Source organism: Balaenoptera ricei, chromosome 16 (assembly GCF_028023285.1).
Source record: "Balaenoptera ricei isolate mBalRic1 chromosome 16, mBalRic1.hap2, whole genome shotgun sequence".
Taxonomy (NCBI): domain Eukaryota; kingdom Metazoa; phylum Chordata; class Mammalia; order Artiodactyla; family Balaenopteridae; genus Balaenoptera; species Balaenoptera ricei.
Genome location: NC_082654.1, coordinates 48161310 through 48180816, shown reverse-complemented (window position 1 = coordinate 48180816; position 19507 = coordinate 48161310). Strand labels below are relative to the sequence as shown.

Here is a 19507-nt window from a genome sequence, read left to right as displayed (position 1 = left end):
ACGAGACAGACTGGAGTCTGAGGGATGGGCCAGGCAGGCCCAGGTGCCACCTCCTCGGCCATGTGTCCCTAGGGACAGTCTCAGGTCTCGCTCTGGCTCCAGCAGAGCCTGCCAGTGTCCTCTGGCTCCCTGCTGAGTCTCTCTCCTTCCCGGGAGCTCCCATCTCCCCATCAGCTCGCTCTGACCCTCATTCTCTCCTTCCTGCCACAGGGAATTTTCTATTTTTTTAAATTATGGAACATTTCAAATGTATACAAAGGTTCAGAAGATAGTGTAACAAATGCCTAACTTCAAAAATCTTGTTTCATATACTCCAATCCATTTCCCCATATACTGCATTACTCAGAAATAAGCCCCAGATGTCATATTTCATTCATAAATATTAGTGTAGGTCTTGCTAAATATTAAAGCTGCTTTTTTCAAATACCATTATCACATCTAAAACATTAGCAGTAATCCCTGAATATCATCAAATACCCAGGCAGCATTCATATTGGCCAAGTTGTCTTATAAATGTTTGCTATGGATGGTTTGTTGGAATTAAGATCGAATGAGGGTCTGCGTATGGCATTTAATCACTGTGTCTCTTTAGTGTCTTTTAATCAATCGGTCCCACCTACTTTGATTTCAATGGCTTATTTGTTAAAGAGATTGGTCACTTGTCCTATAGAGTTTTCCACACCCCAGATTTTGCTGATTGCTTCCTCATGGTGTCATTTAACAGTTTCCTCTGTCCCTTTTATTCCTATAATCTGGTAGTTAAATCCAGAGTTAGAGGCTTGTTCTGATTTAAGTTTGGTTTTTTGCAAGAACACTTCATGGGTGTTGTTTGTTTTTACAGGAGGCCCCTTGGGGATCATTGTCTTGGTCATTATTTGTCAGGGGTTTGAAAAATGATAATATTCTAGTTCTACCCTTCCTTCTTTATTAGAAAAACTCTCCTTCATTCATCACTTGGCTCTTTGGACTATTTGATATAGTTCATACCGGAAAGTCAGGTGAGGTACTTGACCCTGTTCAACTTTTCAGAAGGATGAAGCTACTCCCTACATCCTCCAAGGAGACCACAGAGGGTTATTTAAGTTGTTTTGTTTCGGTTTTTTTCAGAATCATTATGAACTCATGAGTTCAAATATATTCAGTGTTTCAATCTATTGTGGATTTTATTTGTACTGATGTAAACTGCTCCATCTGTTGCTGGTGGAAACTCTTCAAAGTCAGCTCCTTAGTTGTTTTGATATCAACCCAGCCATCTTACTTAGGCTGCCTGCCTTTGGTGTGACAAGAGGTTTCAGACTCTTCTTACACATTTTCTGCTCCAGATAAGAGAATGTTTGTTCTTTTTAACGAGAGTTCATATTCAGAGACAAAAATCTTGGTACAAAGGACAGTCATTGTTATGATGTTACTGTTTTTAGGTCTTTTCAGTAGGAAATACTTTTCTTTTTTTAAAAGAAAGTATATCTTGATTTTACAATTTTGTATATTTGATTTTACACTTTTGTATATTTGATTTTATACAATCTCTTTACTTTATATTGATATCAAATATACAGGTACTGAGTTTTACTTAACATTTTGATTTTATATCTGCAGCTCTTTTCTCTAACACTAAAAAAAAAATCTTGCTTTCTTATGACATTAACATACTTCCTAGTTCACTTTATCTATATCTATCTACATTTCTGAGAACGACTTAAGATTTTACTTTACAGTTAATTTTATGTTCAGGTATATCCTCCTTATGAATGTTAAGACAAACTAATGTATTTTAAAGTCATTTGAAATAATTCCCCTTTGTGAAATTATGCCCCCTACATATTAGGTTCATTTGTTTCATTTCGCTGTCAATTTTTAGGGACTGCCTTTTTTTCACTTTTGGTTTGGTTTAGTTTGATAATTAGGTAAGGGGCTGACATGACTCCACTTCAAGTCTACCAAACAAGGCAGACTCTGCGAAGTCTAGCTCCTTCTCCCATTCCCACACCTGTGCACTCCTGTCCCCAGAGGTAACTGTTTCAGTTTGGGGTTTATTCTTTTATTGTTTTCCTTTAATATAAGAAAATACATATAAATACACACACATTTGTATCTTCTACTGCTTGAGTAAATGGTAACATAACATGAGATACCATGTTTCTCCCTCTTGCCCTGGGAATTGCTCCTTACAAGTATGGAGAGATGCCCTTTGTCCCTTTCTACAGCTGTGTAGTACTCCACTGGGGTGTCTCCTCTCACCACCTCCTCAGCCCCAAGCTCCCAGATTTTACAATCACTGCAGACCTGCTCTTGCCCACCTACCAACCCTGATATAGGCAAGGCAAGGCAATCAGAATTATAACAGAATAGCTTCATCAGCCTGTTGTGCCCATTCATGTGTAGCTTCCTGTGCTAGGCACTTGCCTCATCCCCTTTAACATTTGCAGCAGTCATCTGAAGTAAGTAGCAAATGCAAGTTTGAAGAAATCAAATCACATGCCCAAGGTCACACAGCTGCTGATCTGGGAACAGAACCCTTACATCTCTGAGGCCAAAAATCTACATTCTTGGCTGTTTCGCTTCTCAGACCCTCCTGGCTGTGCCTCCAGAAGTTCTGTGTGGCTCTGCCAAGTGCCAAACAGAGAAGGAGTGGAAATGGATCTACCTGGCATCTGTGACCCACACCAAACGCTTCTGGGAGGCAAGACCTCAGAGAGGCAGCAGGACAGGATGGGAGCCTGCTTGGGCTAAGCGAATCCCTGAATCCAAGCCCCAGCCTCACCTTCTCCTGGTTCTGTGACCTTGGGCCATTTATTTACCTCCTTGTGGCACAGCTCTCTTACCTGTAAAGCTAACTCAGAGGTGCAATGAGGATGAAGGGGGAGGATGAGTGAGAAGGCACCCAGTAGTGCCTGAGGCACAGTGAGTGCTCAGTAGATATTTGTTGAATCAACTTGAACAGGAAGCAGCTCTTGAGCACCCGCTCCCAGGGAATCATCTATAGCAACAGTGGAAGGACAGAGCCAACCCAGCTCATCCACAGCAGGTGTGTTTTCTTCTCCAAGTGTGGTCCTTGGACCAGCTGCATAAGCATCATCTGGAAACTTGTTAGAAATGCACATTCTGAGGGAAGGCCCCAGCAATCTGTGTTTTCACCAGACCTCCAGGTGATTCGAGAACCACCGCTCAGAAAAAAGCTCAGCAACCTGAGTCCATAATGACAGGGAGAGGGGTGAGGCAGTAAGGAGCCTAACCTCCAGAGTTAACCCCTTCATTCACTAGCACATAGTGGGTGCAGAGGAGAACAAGGAAGATAAAGTTTGAAAGTCTTATTGGAGCTTGCATTCTGGGGAAGATGTAGACAGAGCGTAAACCCAGGACCAAAGACCTGAGATGGTGTCTGTTAATGATCAGTGCCATGAAGGATATAAACAAGGTGGCATGACAGAGGCTGAGGGTCTTTAGATGGGATGGTCAGCTCTCTCTGAGGAAGTGACCCCTGAGCTGCCATTTGAATGGGGAGAAGGAAGCAGCGTGTAAAGATAGGGGCAGAGTGCTCCAAACACAGGGTCAGCAGCTGCAAAGGCCCTGGGGCAGGACAGAACTGCATACATGAAGAGGAGCAAGGAGGCAAGTGTGGCTGGAGCCAGTGTAAGTAGTGATTCTTACCTTGTTCCTTTTCTGAGGTCAAAACAGTCACACTACCCCTGTGCCAGAAGCGAAGGCAGGACAAACGAGAGCCTTCTTCTCCAGGTGCTGCTGGGGGGAAGGGAGCAGGCAATGGCTGGGTGTGCAGAACAGCAAGAGGGCTCACTTGAGTGGGCTTTGTACTCCAGCCCTGCCTCAAGATCCTCCTCCCCCAGAGCCAGGCTGCTCTGCGCGATCCCTCCGTTTCCTCTCTGCACCGTAGGGAGAAGCAGTTCTTCCAGGAAGGCCCTGTTTCCATGGCATTTTAATGATTATGGCACCAGGGGAAGAAAAAACGCAGTCTGGGGAGACTGGGACACCGGACCTTGAGACCAGCTCTGCAACCAGTTACATAATTTTGGGCAAGGGATTTCACCTCTTTGACCTTGTTCTGCATCTGGAAATAGAGATGGGCATGGCTTCCTCCCAGGGTGGTTGTAGGGATCAAAATACACAGAGTGTACAAGACAGCTAGCCCAGCATCCAGTGGGTGCTTGAAAAAGAGCAGCTAACACCATTTTCTTCTTCATCAGCAGAAAGTTTAATTTCTTCAGATCCAGTATTTTACAGATAATGGTAGAAGCAAGTAGGAGCAACAATACTAGTGATCTAAGAATACAAAGTTCCTGTCTGAACTCAGAGCAGTTGATGATGGAGAAGCTGAGACATTTCCACCATGAGCACATCAGCCCTGACCCCAGGAACGGACCGCCCTCATGGAACACTGAGGCCTCATGGCAGTGAGGGAGAGGGCCCGTGACCAGGAGAAGAGCTAGCCCAGCACTGTCCTAGAGAAATACATGTGTCATTTAAAATTTGCCAGTAGTCACATGAAAAAAGTAACAAGAAACTTGTGAGAATGATCTTAACAGTATATTTTATTAAAGCCGAAATATTCAATGTGTTACCATTTCAACACAGATTCAATACAATACTCAGTACAGAATATTACTAAGAAGATATTTTATATTCTTTTTTTTTGTACTAAGTCTTTGAAATCCAGTGTGTATTTTACACTTACAACATGTCTCAGTTCAGACCAGCTAGGTCTCCAGCGCTCATTAGCGACACGTTGGTGGTGATGGAAATGGAAGGAGTGGCTCAGGAGTCTGCACACGACGGCCCCTGAGCCAAATCCATCCCGCCCCTGACTTTGTACAGCCATGTGAGCTAAGAATGGTCTTTACATATTTAAATAATTGGGGATGGGGGAGAATCAAAACCAGAACATTTTGTGATATGTGAAAATGATACGAAATTCAAATCTCTGTGTCCATAAATAAGGTTTGATTGGAACGCAGCCCCACCTCTTCATCTACAGAACATCTCTGACTGCTTTTCACAGCTGAGTGGAGCGGTCCTGACAAAGACAATCTGACCCACGAAGCTAAAGACATGTACTCTCTAGCCTTTTACAGAAAAAGTTTCCTGGCCCGTGCTGCAGGGAGTAGAGCACACTTCCCCCAGCCCCTCCTGACTCATTTCCAGATCCCTCCGTGGGGAGAGATGACTCACGGACACTCCAGATGCCCTGGTGGCCATCGTCCCAGCTGGTCACCGTGATTTTGTTGGTGTTTGGGAGTATTTTAATAAGGTGGATTTACTTCATTTCCCAGCACAGGTTCTGTTTCTTTCATTTAAATCTGTCATTATAAAGTCCTAAGCCAAGAGTCCTGAAGGAAAGGCTTCAAGGAGAGCCTCCAGACTGGGTAGCCCTCAGTTGACTTTGACAGCCACCAGTCTGGCACCAGGTTGGTCGGATGGGGTGAGCAGCAGCCCTAAGGAAGGGGCCTCAGTGACCTGGGCCAGTGGGCGGTTTCCTAGCTGCGAGTTGCAAACAGGGCCCCCCAAATAAATCCAGCCCCTCTGAGCTAGGCACTGGATGTGCATTATCATGCACATCCCTTCACAAAGGCACTAACTCAGAGCTCCTGGTAAGGGGATCCATCTGAAGGAGGGGTCCGATTAATCAGGCCCCTCAGCAGGTGAGAAGTGTCCTCCTGCAGTGACACCCCATTCTGCCATCAGCCCTGAGGACAACCTTTTACTGTGCTGACAGGTACAGAATCTCCTCAGTTCCCATAACAAAGCAGTAGCTAAAGAGGTACCCTGGCCAGACTTTACTCTCTCCCCAGAGAGACACAGGAGAACAGGTGGATGGAAGGAGGCCATGTTCCCTGGACTTAGTCTGGGAGAGTGTTTTGTTAGGGAGGGTGAAACAGAGACGTATAGTCCAGACAGGCTGGAGAACAAACCCTCATCTGTATCCTCAGTGCCAGCATGAGCTGCATGACATCCAGAACCTCTGCAAGCCTCCGTTTTCTCATCTGGAAAGAGGGGGCATGAACAGTCATCACGTATAGTGAGAAAAGAAATCAGACAGCAACATAATGGGTGCTCAGGAAATATCAGTTGCCCCTATCTTATCTTTCCCTAGCTCCCCGACGGGGAGCAATTCATGGGGATAGAGCAAAATGGTACTGGCCCCTAAGATAGAGTGTACAGTGTGTAGGTTAATTTACGTAAGGGCTCAGAACAGAGTAGGGCACAGAGTAAAGGTTTTATATGTGTTTACTGGCATGACTATTTTGTTGTTATTATTATTATTAAGCCTGGGAAATGCACCAACCTCCTGAAGACGTTTATGGAAACAACTCCTAAAGAAGGCCGAGCAGTGGCGAAGAGACCTCTGACAAGCCGCTCGACAAAACCACGTCTCAAGCGTGGAAGAATCAGGGGAGTTGCCTCATGTTATTTGCAGGGATGTGAACTTCAAACACCAGCACCAGAAATTGGCCTGAAGGACCCATTCTACATTGCCCTCCTTACCAGCTTTTGAATGTTTCTAATTAGTACAGATGCAGAACGGAGCAGATCTGTCACAGAATTAAATTAGCCAGCATCACGCATGTCCAAGCAAGAGCGAGGCCATTTTCACCCATGCCGTCAGGCAGCTGGGCAGCTCTCACGATGCTCCAGAGGTTTGGCGGAGAGTCAGAGCCAGTGAAGTCACTGCAAGGTGGGGGGGGACACTGTAGCACGCCGCCTGAGGACAGCTTTATTTATGCTCTTGCAGAATGTACAAGCGGGTCTTGTTTTTCTGGATGGTGAGGGAGCCGGCTCACATAGCGTTCGTGATTCTACATTTAGAATTGTGTCTTCATTCACATTCTTTCCATGCAGCTCACAGCTCCTGGACTGGAAGAGAGTGGTCACTTTGCCTGGGCCCATCCCCCAGAAAGATGCCAGCTCTGGCTCATGCAGACCCTGATGAGCTCCTGGTGGAGCTTGGGCTGAGTTCGCTGGCTGTGTTTTGTGCCTGGGGTGGTCCATGCCAGTGCCCCGCCAGGAGCGAGCCACACGTGGTGTCCGTGGCACGGGGCGGGTGGGGGCATATTCTGGGAGAAATCAGATTCTGCCGCGGTCAGCTGTGGTCAGGCTAGCTGGATAGTCATGGACCAAGCTCTGAGGGCTCCTGCTCCCAGGACAGCCTCTTGCCAGGTCAACTGTGTTTTATTGTTCTCTCCTGACCCCTCCTGCTGACGTCGTTGACAAAGCTGCCAGCCACAGCCCTGCCCCCTGAATGTTCTCTGGACCATCCTTATGGTTTTCTTTTCTCAATCAGTCACTTGAAGCAAGCACCATCAGCGCCTGACACACAGCAAAGCTCACCGCTTCTAGGATCCTAAGCCAGACACGAGGTCATGTTCACCACCTGTGAAGAATTAAAAGTAAGCTGGGGAAGAAATGTTGTGAGGAGCGGGAGGAAAGGAAATGAGGAAAATCAGGGGCCCTGCTGAATCATTTCAGCTCAGGTTACCTGCTCCCCAAAGCAAACTCCTGCATAAAATGGGATTTAGTAATGCAACTATTCCTAAAATCTGGAACAAAATGACTTGGGTCAAAGCAGATAACATATGAGCTGGCTATAAATTTATTTCAACATGTAATCAGAAAAAGAATTAGAGCATCAAATCCATGATTTCTCAGGTATTGCTGTTGACCAGAAAGCTCTGTTTTTTAAAAAAGTAGGTCAATTTAAATTCTCTTTATAGAAAGATAAGTTAAAAATAGTACAGATGGTTGAAGATGTGGCAAAAATCATGAAAAAAATAACAAGTAAATAACTACCATTTGAGAAGCTTTGCAATATAGAAGCATATCCGTGTACATGAGCTCATTTGATCTTCAACCCCACAGAACACAGGCAATCTGTCCATCTTAGAGACGAGTAAACTGAGGCACAGAGAGGTTAAGTGATTTGGCTGGTGTCAAATAGCTAGGAAATACAAGGGGCCAGGGCTCCAAATCCTGTTTTGTTTTTGTTTTGTTTTGTTTTGTTTTGTTTAATGCTGGCTCATGTCTCAGATTGATCTACCAGTTTGGCTAGTGTTGATTTTGACAAGCAGGGGAGGTAGGTGGGGTGGGTAGAATCAAGGGGTTCACTTTGGGTCTCCCTCAAACCACCTCTGAGTGCTGATCAGTGAGCAGGTGTCCCCACAGCCAGGTCCTAAGTTCTTAGGGCAAAAGGTAAGTTTTGAGGCTTCCAGGAGGAGGAGGGGCGGGATGGTCTTGCTGCTTGGGGGTCTGAACCCTCCATCTACAGGGCAACAAGGAGCTGTTCTTTCTAACTTGTTTGAACTGAAGTGCATAGACCCAGCTCCCTGGGACCCTGGCCACTGGTGGGTTCAAGGCTGGAGGTGGTGCCAGGCCTTGCGTTGGGGCTAGAACTGAGGTTGTTGGCTGTGAGGAGCCCCTGGGGGTAGGCAGGGCAGTCCACAAATAGGTACGGAGGTACAGTACGATACAGACTTCCAAGGGCTTTGGGCATCTCAAAGAGCAGAGCACCTGTCTGGGACTGGGCACCTCTGCCTTCCCAGGCCATGGGGCAGGGGAGCATGAGAAAGGATCTTGAAAAGAAAGAAAAAAAAACCTCCTGCATTAAAACTCTTGTGCTCCTGGTAGTGAGCGGACTCTTCCAGGGTCAACTTGGAGAGGGTAAAGAGGGCACCCAGGAGCTGGCCCGGCATAAGCAAAGGCAAAGGGGTTGGCAAATGTCTGGGGGTCTGCAGGCAGTTTGGGGAGCAGGTGACCCCAGGCCAAGACAGGAAGTGGCCATTGGGAAGGCCGATGTAAGCCCACCTTGGAGCTGTGGAGGGACCAGCCCCTCCCAGAGATGGAGAGGGGAGCTCTAATCTGGCAGAAAGGGGTCGATCCACTGGCACTTGGACCTTGCAAACAACCAGACCTGCCATGGCCAGGCTCATCAAGTGCCTACTTACCTTGCCTCTTCTCTGATTATTTCATATCCTTCTGCAACTGTCACCCTGAAACCCCAGGCTGGCCTTCCCCCAGCCTGCAGCTGGGCGTGTTATTTTGCTCCAAAAGCACAGCCCAGTACGGCTCCTTACTCGAGGAATGCAGGCTGCGGTCCTCTGAGCCGATGATGAAACGGGCTATTTCTGCCCCGGGGCATCAGCAGGCCTCCAGGCGCTGGCTCCAAGGCACACAATATCGTGTTTTTAATGTTTCCCTAAACAAATGTTTTCCTTTGCACCTCGGGATATTTTTATTTGAATCTCAGTGCTGGAATAGTTTTAAAAAGCATTCTGGATTGAAGTTGGAATCGTGGTTAGGGTCCGGCTAAGAGGCAAGCAATTTCTCACTCCCCAAGTTATCTATTACCCGGTGGCCGATCTGGATGTAAAAATAGCTGCTGAGGCTGTTTGTTTAATCTGACTGTTACTTGACACCACGCGGGTGTTGCAGTGGGGACTGTTTGCCTCTTCCCCACCAAGAACACCATTTGGTTTCCCCCGGCTGGGTCTCTATTTAGGTGCGCTTCCCGAACTTCCAGTGTCTGGCCAGCTTCTGGTCACTGATTTTCCTCAGGTGGGCAGGTTTGTGAACAATAAGAGGTCTGGGTCTTGAGTCCGGTCCCCTCTATCTTTGGGCAGTCTGGCTGACAAGGGAAGACGTTTTGGCTGCTGGGCAGAGCCGGGCTGCTGGAAGAGTTAGGGTTCTGTCCGGTTCCTGGGAGGCCTGAAGAGCAAGCCGCCGGGACTAGCGGAGAGCGGAAGGTAGGGTCGGACGTTTGTCTGGGTCCCTCGTGCAGGCTGGGAGGCTCAAGCTCCGGCCGGCCCAGAGGGATGTGCACTCTTGCACCGGCGGGGTTGGGATGTTGCTCTGTGCCAGGGCGCTGTGCAGGGCGGTGTGAGTGGCCAGGGGCATGTCGGGGGCTGAGCTTCTTCAGTGCTGGGTGTGCCGTGGTGCTGGATTGCCATGTGGACTATGCGGGAACAGGGTACATGGTATAGACGTGTGTGACTTTGTCCTTCTGTGCATCTGTCAGGGCGCTCTGCTCCCACATGGCTGAACGGGTACAAGCCTTGGGTGTGCCCAGGGCACTGTGTTGTCAAATGGGGGCAACCCCACAGGTTCTATTCTATGGCAGGAGACTGGCTCTCTTGTGTCCCCCAATGCTGCGCCAGGCAGGGTCCTACCAGCTGTAACAAAGAGGACAATTGGTCATCAGGACATTCTGGCCCATGAACTCTGAGAGCATGTGTGGCCTCAACAGGGAACCCGCCCACAGACTGTGTGTTCTCCCACATCCCGGGGGTCCCCAACCAGACTCCTGCAGGGTGGGCTTAGCCAAATCTAAAATCATATCTTCTTTTCCTCGTGGAGGAGAACTGATCATTGAGAAGAGCAATATTGAATATGTGTGGAAATCTAAATAGCCTTTAAAAAATTATTATTTAGGACTTTATAACACCCCCATGGATATTGATAATGGAGGAGGCTAGGCATTCGGGGGGCAGGGGCAGGGACTGTATGGGAAATCTCTGTAACTTTTACTCAATTGCCCAATTTCGCTGCAAAGCTAAAACTGCTCTAGAAAATAAAGGTTATTTAAAAAAAAAAAAAAAAAACCTAAATTTATGGATCATTTCTTTGAACATATCTAACCCAATTATAACAAACAATATTTGAAGTAATATTTTTAAAACCCAAAATTATAGGAGTCCTAGAAAGTAGATTAAGCAAATGTTCACATTAAATGAAGTCTGATTTTCCTGCATTTGTGTTCCCTTTACTACAGTGGTAGGTTAAACCAGGGCCGTGGGCTGGGCTCCTGGTTTTGTAAATAAAGTTTTATTGGCACACGGCCACACTCGTTCATTTACATAATGTCTACGGTGGCTTTCACACAACTGTCCAGGCTGTGTGGCCGGCAAAAACAAGATATTTACTATGCAACCCTTTACAGAAAATGTTTGCTGACCCCTGTTGTACATGAACACTCCTTGAGATGGGTCAATCTGGTGCACACACAAACAGCAGTGAACGCTCCAGCTTGTACAGCAGCCTGTGAGCTGGACCCTTCAGGACCCGTGGCTGGCTCTGGAGCTCCCTGCCCCTTCGCTGGGCCGGTTTTTCCAGTCTAGCTGGTACAGGAAATGTTCAGTTTGCCCCCGGGAGGATTAGCTTTGCTGTGGAGTGTGGCCTGGGCTGAGCAGGGCAGATTGTGCTTATCGGAATGCTTTATAAATAGACGCCTCTGGGTGACCCAAGTCCAGCATGCGTCTGCCCCTTGGTCTTCAGGAGGGGAAAAATTGTGCCTGCTCACTGGTGACCAGAAGCTCGTTGGGATGGGAGCACCTGTGCCCCCTGGGAGGAAAGCCGAATGCTGGGTCCTGGAAACAGAGGGACTTGGATCCCCTGGGAACCCAGGAGACAGAGGTGTGCGGAGGAGGTAGAGAAGGCCCGATGGCCCCGAGTTCTCCTAGGAAGAGTATGTCCACCCCGATGTCTTTTCACTGGGACTCCAGCGAGTCACCTGGTGTTTTCTGCTTTTTGCTCCTGACCCTAAGGAAGCCCCGGAGACCCTTACAGAAAGGGGAAGCTCCACATCTAGAATTAGCCCTATGCCTCCAGCCTGTGCCAGAAATCTCAGTAACTGAAACCCGCTGGCCAGTGGAGCCAGGCCTGGGCCATCGTCCTCCTTGGCTTTCAGGCCTTCACTCCATCTGCCCAGGATTACTGGAGAGACGAAAAGGGCTTTCAGAGAAGGCTGCCTTGTGGAGACACCCAGTGCTGACATTCCCCAACAGGCTGCAGTGGTCTTGGTTTTATCTCCATATGAGGGTTTAAATCACATTTCACCAGATCCAGCCAATCCAGAGCCCTATAACTCAATCTTATGTCTCATTTCATTAGTTGGGAAAACCCGAAACACCTCTTAGTTTCTACTTGATCCCAGGGGTTGCAGGACCTGAGCTGGGGGTGCGGGGGGAGGGGGAGGACAAGGGATCATTCAAAGCCTTGGATCAAGGCCCCAAAATGGAACATGTGGAGCACTGCTGAGATGTGTCCCCCCCCAACGTAAGTCATCGCTATCATTCTGGAACACTCCCTGGAGGGGGCTGCATGTGTGAGTACTACGTGACAGCGGATGTCAAGGTTGAGACAGAGTGGGTTCACAGCTGGCCTAGGTCCCTAGGCTGAAGGCAGAAGGAGGCTTGGTGCGAAGCGTTTTCCCGTCTGAGCTGCGGACGCCAGAGTGTTTGGGAAACTGAGTGCAAAAGGGGCCAAAGAGTCAATGGACCATGAATGGCTTTCTCCCCAGGACTTGGTAGACCTCTCTTTCTCATAGGAAGGGGAAAGGGACCCTTCTGGACCACAGTCCATGAAAGTGGGGAGAAGGCCTTCCCTATATCCTCCATGCTCTGCTTGGCCCTCCCTGAAGACTGCACAGCAAAGGGCTTTCGGTATCAGTGGGAGTCCTTGGTTCCTTTGGGCCTCTGCACTCTGGATGCTGTTCCCTGGCCTCAGTGGGTCCCTTTTGTCCCTGAGTGGCCCCTTCCCAGGTGGGCTTGAGCTGCTGAGGAACTTCAAGGCTGAGCTAAGAGAGGGATTTCATCTCAGCCATGTCCCATCTTAAAGCCTTCACCTGAAGCTTAAGGAAGGCAAGGGGAGAGAGGAAAGTGAGATTTGCTTGAGCAACCCAGGGCTTTCCCTACTCCCTGCCCAGTCTAGAGGCTGGTTTCAAGCCTCTGAGCCCTGCCTGCGATGGACAAGTCATGCTGGAGCTGCCCCTTGGCTTACCCTGGCCTGGGGCAGCCTGGCCACATGTAGCACCACCAGCTCGTCCCTTCCCCTGGCCCTGTCTGCCCCTCTCTGAAGCAGGTTAGCCCCAAAGGCTGCAGCGATCAAGGGGTCAAAATTCAGACCCACTGGGCTAAACCCACGGGTTCAGAGCCATTTCTCACCCTCAGTGTCCCACCAAGTTCATCACGGCAATCTGGCTGCGTTACTCCTGTATACAAAACACTTACGTAGATCTCTGGTTTTATTCTCACATCCAGCAGGCAAGGTTTCCCCAGATTAGTTCCAGTGATGGCCTAGGAGATGCAGGCATGGTTTTCGAGGGGAATGCCCGCCATACAAACACCGAGGCTGCTAAAGGTCAGCTGATGCCCATTCAGAATGAGGGAACTGAGTGGTTTGCTCAGGCACAGAAACCAGACAGAGAGGGCAAAGGTACAAGGTGGTTCCGAGGACAGGGAAGCCTCAGGGGTTCTGGGCAGCCGCTGCCTCGCTTCTCTCTCTCTCTTTTGTGTTGGGGAAAGGCAGTCGTCCTTGTGACCCCGTGCCCTGGCCCTGGCTTGAGCAGGTTGCGTGGTGGGGATGGTAACCCCAGGTCGACAGTTGCTAGGTGTCAGTCACCTCACAGACACGAATTCACTGAGTCCTCCCAAGGACACCAGGAGGCAGGTACTACTTTAGTCTCATTTTACAGGTGAGGAAGCCAAAGCACAGAGAGGTTTTGTAATTTGCCGGGGGCCCGCTCACAGCTGGTACAGCAAAGAACGATGCCCAAGGAGGTCTGGCTTCAGTCCAGGCATTTCCCACTGTTATAGCGCCCCCGTCTGGAGATTAGAAATGAGGCAAGTGACATTTAGTGAGCACCTACTATATGCTTTACGTACATGAGCTCACTCTGCAATTCTGTTGGCCGGTGTTAGTACCACAGTGGTAGATATGGCATTCCTTCCCAGCATGGTCTGTTTCAAAAACTCAAGGTCTCTAGCAGTGGAAGCTTCCATTTATTGAGTCCTTACTCTGTGTCTCTTCTGGGCTCTTGATATTTTTTACCTCTACCCTTCACAACCACCCAGAGAGGTAGGGATAGTTACAGATGAGGGAAGGGAGGCTCAGAGAGGTGAGGGAACTTGCCCAGGTTGCACAGGGCTAGGAAACGGGAGCATGGTCTGACCCTAAACTTTCCACCCCCCTCTGCTTGGTGCCCAGGCTGGAGCCAGCTGGGTGCCTGTGCACAGACTGGCAGCAAACTCCCTCCCAGCTGACTTCAAGCAAGCCCTGCCGGTGAGATCACCCTCTTCCCGCCTCCTGGACACTGCAGCTCGCACTGACCTCTGCCCGTTCTCCCCTCACAGATGACTGTCCCTTGGAGAGGGCACATTTCTGATTGATCTCTGCACCTCACACATGCATGGCCTGCCCAGAGCCAGGCCTAGAGCCAGGCAGGCACAGCCCAAACCACCGTCGTTGACAGCTATGAGCCCCAAGTGGCCCAAGTGCCTATGACTTGTCAGTACAACCTCCCGGAAATGGGTCCAACCTCCAATTGCTCAAAACCTAGGGCAGTGGTGCTCCAAGTGTGTGGCCCCAAGACCAGCAGCACCTGTATCCCCAGATGCTGTGGCCCAGCCCCGATTTCCTGAGTGAACATCTCTGGGGTGAGGCCCAGAACTCTGTTTAACAAGCCCTCCAAGGCATTCTGAAAAGCAAGGACCACTGACCTAGGAAAGAAAGGGGAGACAAGATTTCTTGTTGTTCTCAAAAACAGTAGAAGATGCTCCCAGAAGCTGATAATTTTTCCACTTCAACTCATTGTTGAAGCCATTGTTTTAAATAACATTGCCTGTTGAAAGAGCATTTTTCAGTTTTAATTTTTAGAAGGATAGCCTGGATGGCCACGTCTGAATTCCTTTTCTTTCTGCTGTAAGCACTCCACGAGGAATTCATGAAAAAGGAGGGATATTTGTCAGTTCCATGACTGTGTCCCCAAAGCAGGGAAGTTCTCTCTTTCCTTCCCTGGAAGAGTTGGGCTCACAGCTGCCACATGGTTTGGAGAAAGGACAGCTGTCATCTACCAACCAGCCATCTCCCTTCTACATCCCAGCCTCCAGCAGGAAGTGAGGAGAAGGCCAGAGAGAGCAGGGCTCTGCTGTGTATGTGAGGTTGGGGTGGTGTTAGAGATTCCCAGTGGCTCCATGGGATGTCCTCCTCCAGCCCAGATACACGTGCCTTCCTGGTAGTCCAGGGACTGGGAAGAGGGCACCCTGCCGGATGCTCCCAAGGGACGGTCACTTCCAGCGGTTGCCTTCTCTAGCTTTACTAAAGCAAATGCTCCTTGGTGGGAAGAGGAGGGTGTGGGAGATGGAAGAGAAGGTGTTAGGAGAGAGGTCTCCACCCCTCCTTACCCTGCGGGGACACCATGGCAGAGGGAAACGCCTGCCCCATAATTCTCTCTACTTTGGCTGCACAAGGAGGGCAAAACCGTTTGGCACAGAGATTTGGGTCTGAATCCCAGCTCTGCCACTCCCTGGCTGTGTGACCTTGAGCGAGTTCCTCAGCCTCTCTGCCCCTCAATTTCTCCACCTCAGATTCCTTTGGCACGGGCCCTATCTAACTTGCCCAGTGGTTGTGACCACTGAGCGAGATCGCACGTGTGAAGTTCATGGCAGTTAGCAGGAGCTAGGTAAGCAGTGCTGGCTCTTCCAGCTCTGCTTCTCCCCCTTTGCCACCCAGCCCTGTGGTACCAGTTTACAGGTGGGGAAGTGGGGTCCGTAGATGGCGAGGGAGCTCTGCAGCCCCTCTGCCTTCTCATGGTTCTGGGAGCCATCCCTGGAACCTCCTCTATCTGCCCAAGCCTGGGACACCCCAGGGCTGCTTTGCAGGGATGCCCCTTCCCATATGGCCTGGCTCTCTTCCCAGGGGCTAGAGAAAGGATGGTTACTAAGGGACACCCCACTCCCAGCAAACCCAAGTGCCTCTTCCTCTGGGAGCCTCTGAGAAAGCCCTCTCTGGACAAGGCCCTCCAAAGCAGTGTCTGGGACATCGGTTACAATTGTCCCTGCAACACCCACTTCATAATCCATAGGGGCTTCCTCGAGGACCAGGCTGCTGGATATGCCTTCCTACCAGCCCCAGGTTACAAAAACAAGACTGAGGCTCAGATGGATTGCGTGATTTGCCCGAAGTCTTACTGATTCCACAGCTCTTAAATGGAGAGTCAGGTGTCCATCAGTGAGGGGCAGGGCAGGCTTTCAAGGCCTTGGCCCATCAAAAGTGGACTCCCGGGTGGAATGGGATGCAGGGGATAGAAGACCCCCTGTAGCCGTGGGTCTTAAAATGAGTGCTGGGGAGCCCTGAGGGAGAGAACCAGGAGTGAGGGGCCCTGTAGGGCGCCCAGGGGTGGGGTGGTGCCGAGCAGAGGTTCTCAGCCTGCAGCAGGCATTTCAGAAGCTCCTGGAGGCACCTCTTTAAATGCAGGTCGCAGGGACCCTCTCCCTCTGCAGCAGCCTCAGGTTCAAGCCCTACATCGCCAAGTATTAAACACCTCTGGACTCGAGGTCTTCCTCTGTGAAGAGCAAGAGTGATTTCTACCTCACAAGGTTTTTTCGAGTACTGATTACATAATAAAAAATAGGAATCAATAATACTGGAGTCTATAAAGTGTCTCTTATGCCAGGTGCTCCGTAAAAGGGGATTTCTTTTACTCATTCATTCAACAGATGAATGGCCCTCTGTTAGGCCCAGGTACTGTACGGGGACTGGGGACACAGCACTGAAGCAGAAAGGCAAGGCCTGGCCCGTGGACCCAACCCCTGGGCGGTCTCCTCCCTTCCCCACAACGTGAATCTGGTCAGACCCTGCCAGTCACTGCGTTTGGGCCTTGGGTCTCCATTTCTCCATCCAGATGAGAACCCAGTATCACTAAAAATAGGGCAGCAGCAAACAGAGCCTGATCAGGAATGCCTGGAGATTCTGGTCTAGGACAGTTAAAAAAAAAAAACCACACTGCCGACTCCAACTCATTATTGGGTCCTGAAATCACTCACTACATTGCAAATGGTTTTTTTTAAATGAAAGAATACAACAGAATAAGATGAAAATATCAGAGTGGTACATTTAAGCAGAGTAAGTTTTGTTTCGTGAATTTTCCTTGTTTTATATAACTATATGTCTCTGAGTTCATTGTACGCTGTGATGTAGATGTATTTCTTACTGTGTGTTGAGGGAAAAACGTGTGGAACCTCTGCTCCTGTGAGATATGTAGAGAAAGAGCGTGCACATAATTCCCTCGCTGCCCAGGGGCCTGCGTGCGGGTAAAATTCAGGGTCAGGATGGCCAGGGCTCACTGGGCTCGCTGGGCCTCCTTCTGGTGCAGGTGGCCCCTTGACTGGGGGAGAATCCAGGACCTGGTGAGTCCAATAGCTCCAAGCACCTGGAGACTTTCAAGCAGTGGCTGCCTCGGGGACCAGTGTCATGACCATTCCTTTGCTCAGCCTGCTCCGGCATGGGGAGCAGCCCCAGGTGGTTGGGGTGGCAGAGCTGGAGTTGATTTTTATTGTCCCAGTTTCGCAGGTGTAGGTAGAGGTGAAGTGACTTGCCCAAAATGACACAGCCTTGGAATAGGACTTCACCCAGGTCTCCAGCTCTTTCTACTGCCCATAACTGCCTGGTTGATTCCTATCTCATGTCAGTTCCTACTGTTTCCAGGATCCAGGGCAGGATGTTCCTGGGAAAGGTGGAAGGGATGAATGAATGAGTGAATGAACAAACAAAGGATGCTCCAGAGACTTTCTCCTTGCTTCTGTAAAGCAGTTCTCAGCCAGGGGTGATTTTGCCCTGGGGGTCATGGCAAAGTCAATGGTGCCGAGGCTGAGAAGCCCTGTCATTAATACACAGGGGCAGATCTTTAGCTCCATTTTACGGATGAGAAACCTGAGGCTCACAGACTTGCTGTAAGTTAGCCAAGGTTGTACTCAACGAATGCAGAGTAGCGCTGGGACCTGGCCCAGATCCCAGTGCACTCATCATTTCAATGGCCCCTGTGTTTCTGAAAGAGCTGCATGTCCCCCTTCTGGCAGCTGCCCTGCTCTGGTCTGGCAGTGGTGTGGACTTTGGGTTGTGTCTAACAAGGAGGCCAAAAGGTCATAGGGCTGAGCATTGAAACCATTTCTTCCAGTTTGGCCCCTTCTCATTTCCCAGCCTTTCACCTCTCTGTCAACTTCCCTATGACCCTCCCTGGGCGGTGGAGCGTGGCCGGCACTCACCCCAGCTCCAGGAAGGCACGAGGGAGGCAAGGGCAGAGTTGTTTGTGGTCAGATCTCTTCTGCTCCTATTTTACCTTTGATGGCAGCACCGATGCTCTTATAAAAGTAAATCGGGGCACCTCTAAGCCCACAAGAGGATCCAGTGCCCCTTGTCCAGGGGGGCATCTGGTCCCTGAGGCTGGTCCCCCAGCATCTGCAGAGAGCTCCCAGTGGAGCAGTGCTAAGAAGCTGGGCAGTGTTGGGCCTGAGCTCCTTCCGGTGGAAGGGAGCGTCCAGAGACGGCATTGACCAAGTCCAGCCCGTCTGGCCACTAGGAGCTTTAAGAAGTGATCCTCAGCAATGCCCAGCCATCAGGAATGGTCAGAAACAATGCTGCTGTTAGCTTTTGTGGAGTGAGACCCTTGTCCAAGGATCCTTATAGAAGCAACTGCAAATTCGATGGGAGCCTGCAGGATTCTGAGGCTCCAGGAGCTCATGTGCATGCCTCGTCCCAACTCTGCTTCAGACGCTGGGTCATAACAGAAATCAGCCATGGAAATCGGTCAGTGCTACAAAGCAGGGCTTTGGCCCCAGAGAGCAAAACATTGCTCTGTCTTCCTGGTCACACAGTTATGAAACAGGAACGGGACCCAGAAGAAGCAGGTTGCTGGGTCTTGGAACCCAGCCCATCTCTTCATCCCTCTCCTCCTCTCCTTGCCTCCATGCCTTGCTTCTCTGCTTTCCTCCCACAACTTGGTCCCCCCTTGACTGTGTGATGCCAGGTGCTGGCATCTTCCTGTCCTGGGGAGCGCTGGCTGGGTCAGGCCCAACTTTCCTTGTGCCAGGCTCCCTGGCCTCTAATTCCAGACACAGCCCCAGATCTGGGCAATGCTCAGAGGCTCCTGAGGAAACATCCCATCCAGACACAGTGGACCAGGGACCCAGGCAGGAAGTGGGAGTCAGGCTGGGCTGAGCTCCAGAGAGAAAGCATCTCTGCCCCCGAGCTCTCTCCCAAGGGCAGCAGAACACCAACAGCAGCTGCAGCTACAGCTCACAGCCAGCTCTGTGAGCCTGGCAAGCCCAGGCAAGCTGATTTCTTCAGCCACATCCCTGGGATGTCCTGGACTCCTACATGCTGCAGGGTTTTGAGGCCCCCTGTACACGTGATGTGATTCAGGGGGGATTCAGATGCATGCCAAGCCAGCGCTGCTGCCGGGGCCCCCAGTGCTAACCAACCACGTTCCTGGGGTTGGATGAAGGCGGCCTTGTCCTCTCCCAGCACATGGAAACCTCGGGGTCCATCTGAGAACCCTTGCCTTGCCCAGTCTAGCCCGTAGGTTGGGGCCATTTAAGTGAGGCCAAGCCAGGATGCAAGCAGAACCCCCCACCCTGGAGTGCCAAGAACCAGACCAGTGGAGCCAAAATGGCCAAACCAGATGTGTGATGACCTGTGCACAAATCAAAGGTGCGTTTTACGTTTATAAGAGGCA

General features: G+C 50.0%; 1 protein-coding gene across 4 annotated transcripts in view; it reads left to right on the top strand.

The window, feature by feature from the left end:
- The first annotated feature begins 7106 nt into the window (after positions 1-7106).
- C16H10orf71 (chromosome 16 C10orf71 homolog) overlaps positions 7107-19507 on the top strand; it is a 28047-nt gene continuing 15646 nt past the window's right edge. The window contains exons 1-2 of one of the 4 annotated variants that reach the window (XM_059899100.1): positions 7107-7397; positions 9624-9746. The gene's annotated coding sequence lies outside the window, so the exon portion shown is untranslated. The other 3 variants (XM_059899102.1, XM_059899104.1, XM_059899101.1) reach the window with 3 other exon arrangements.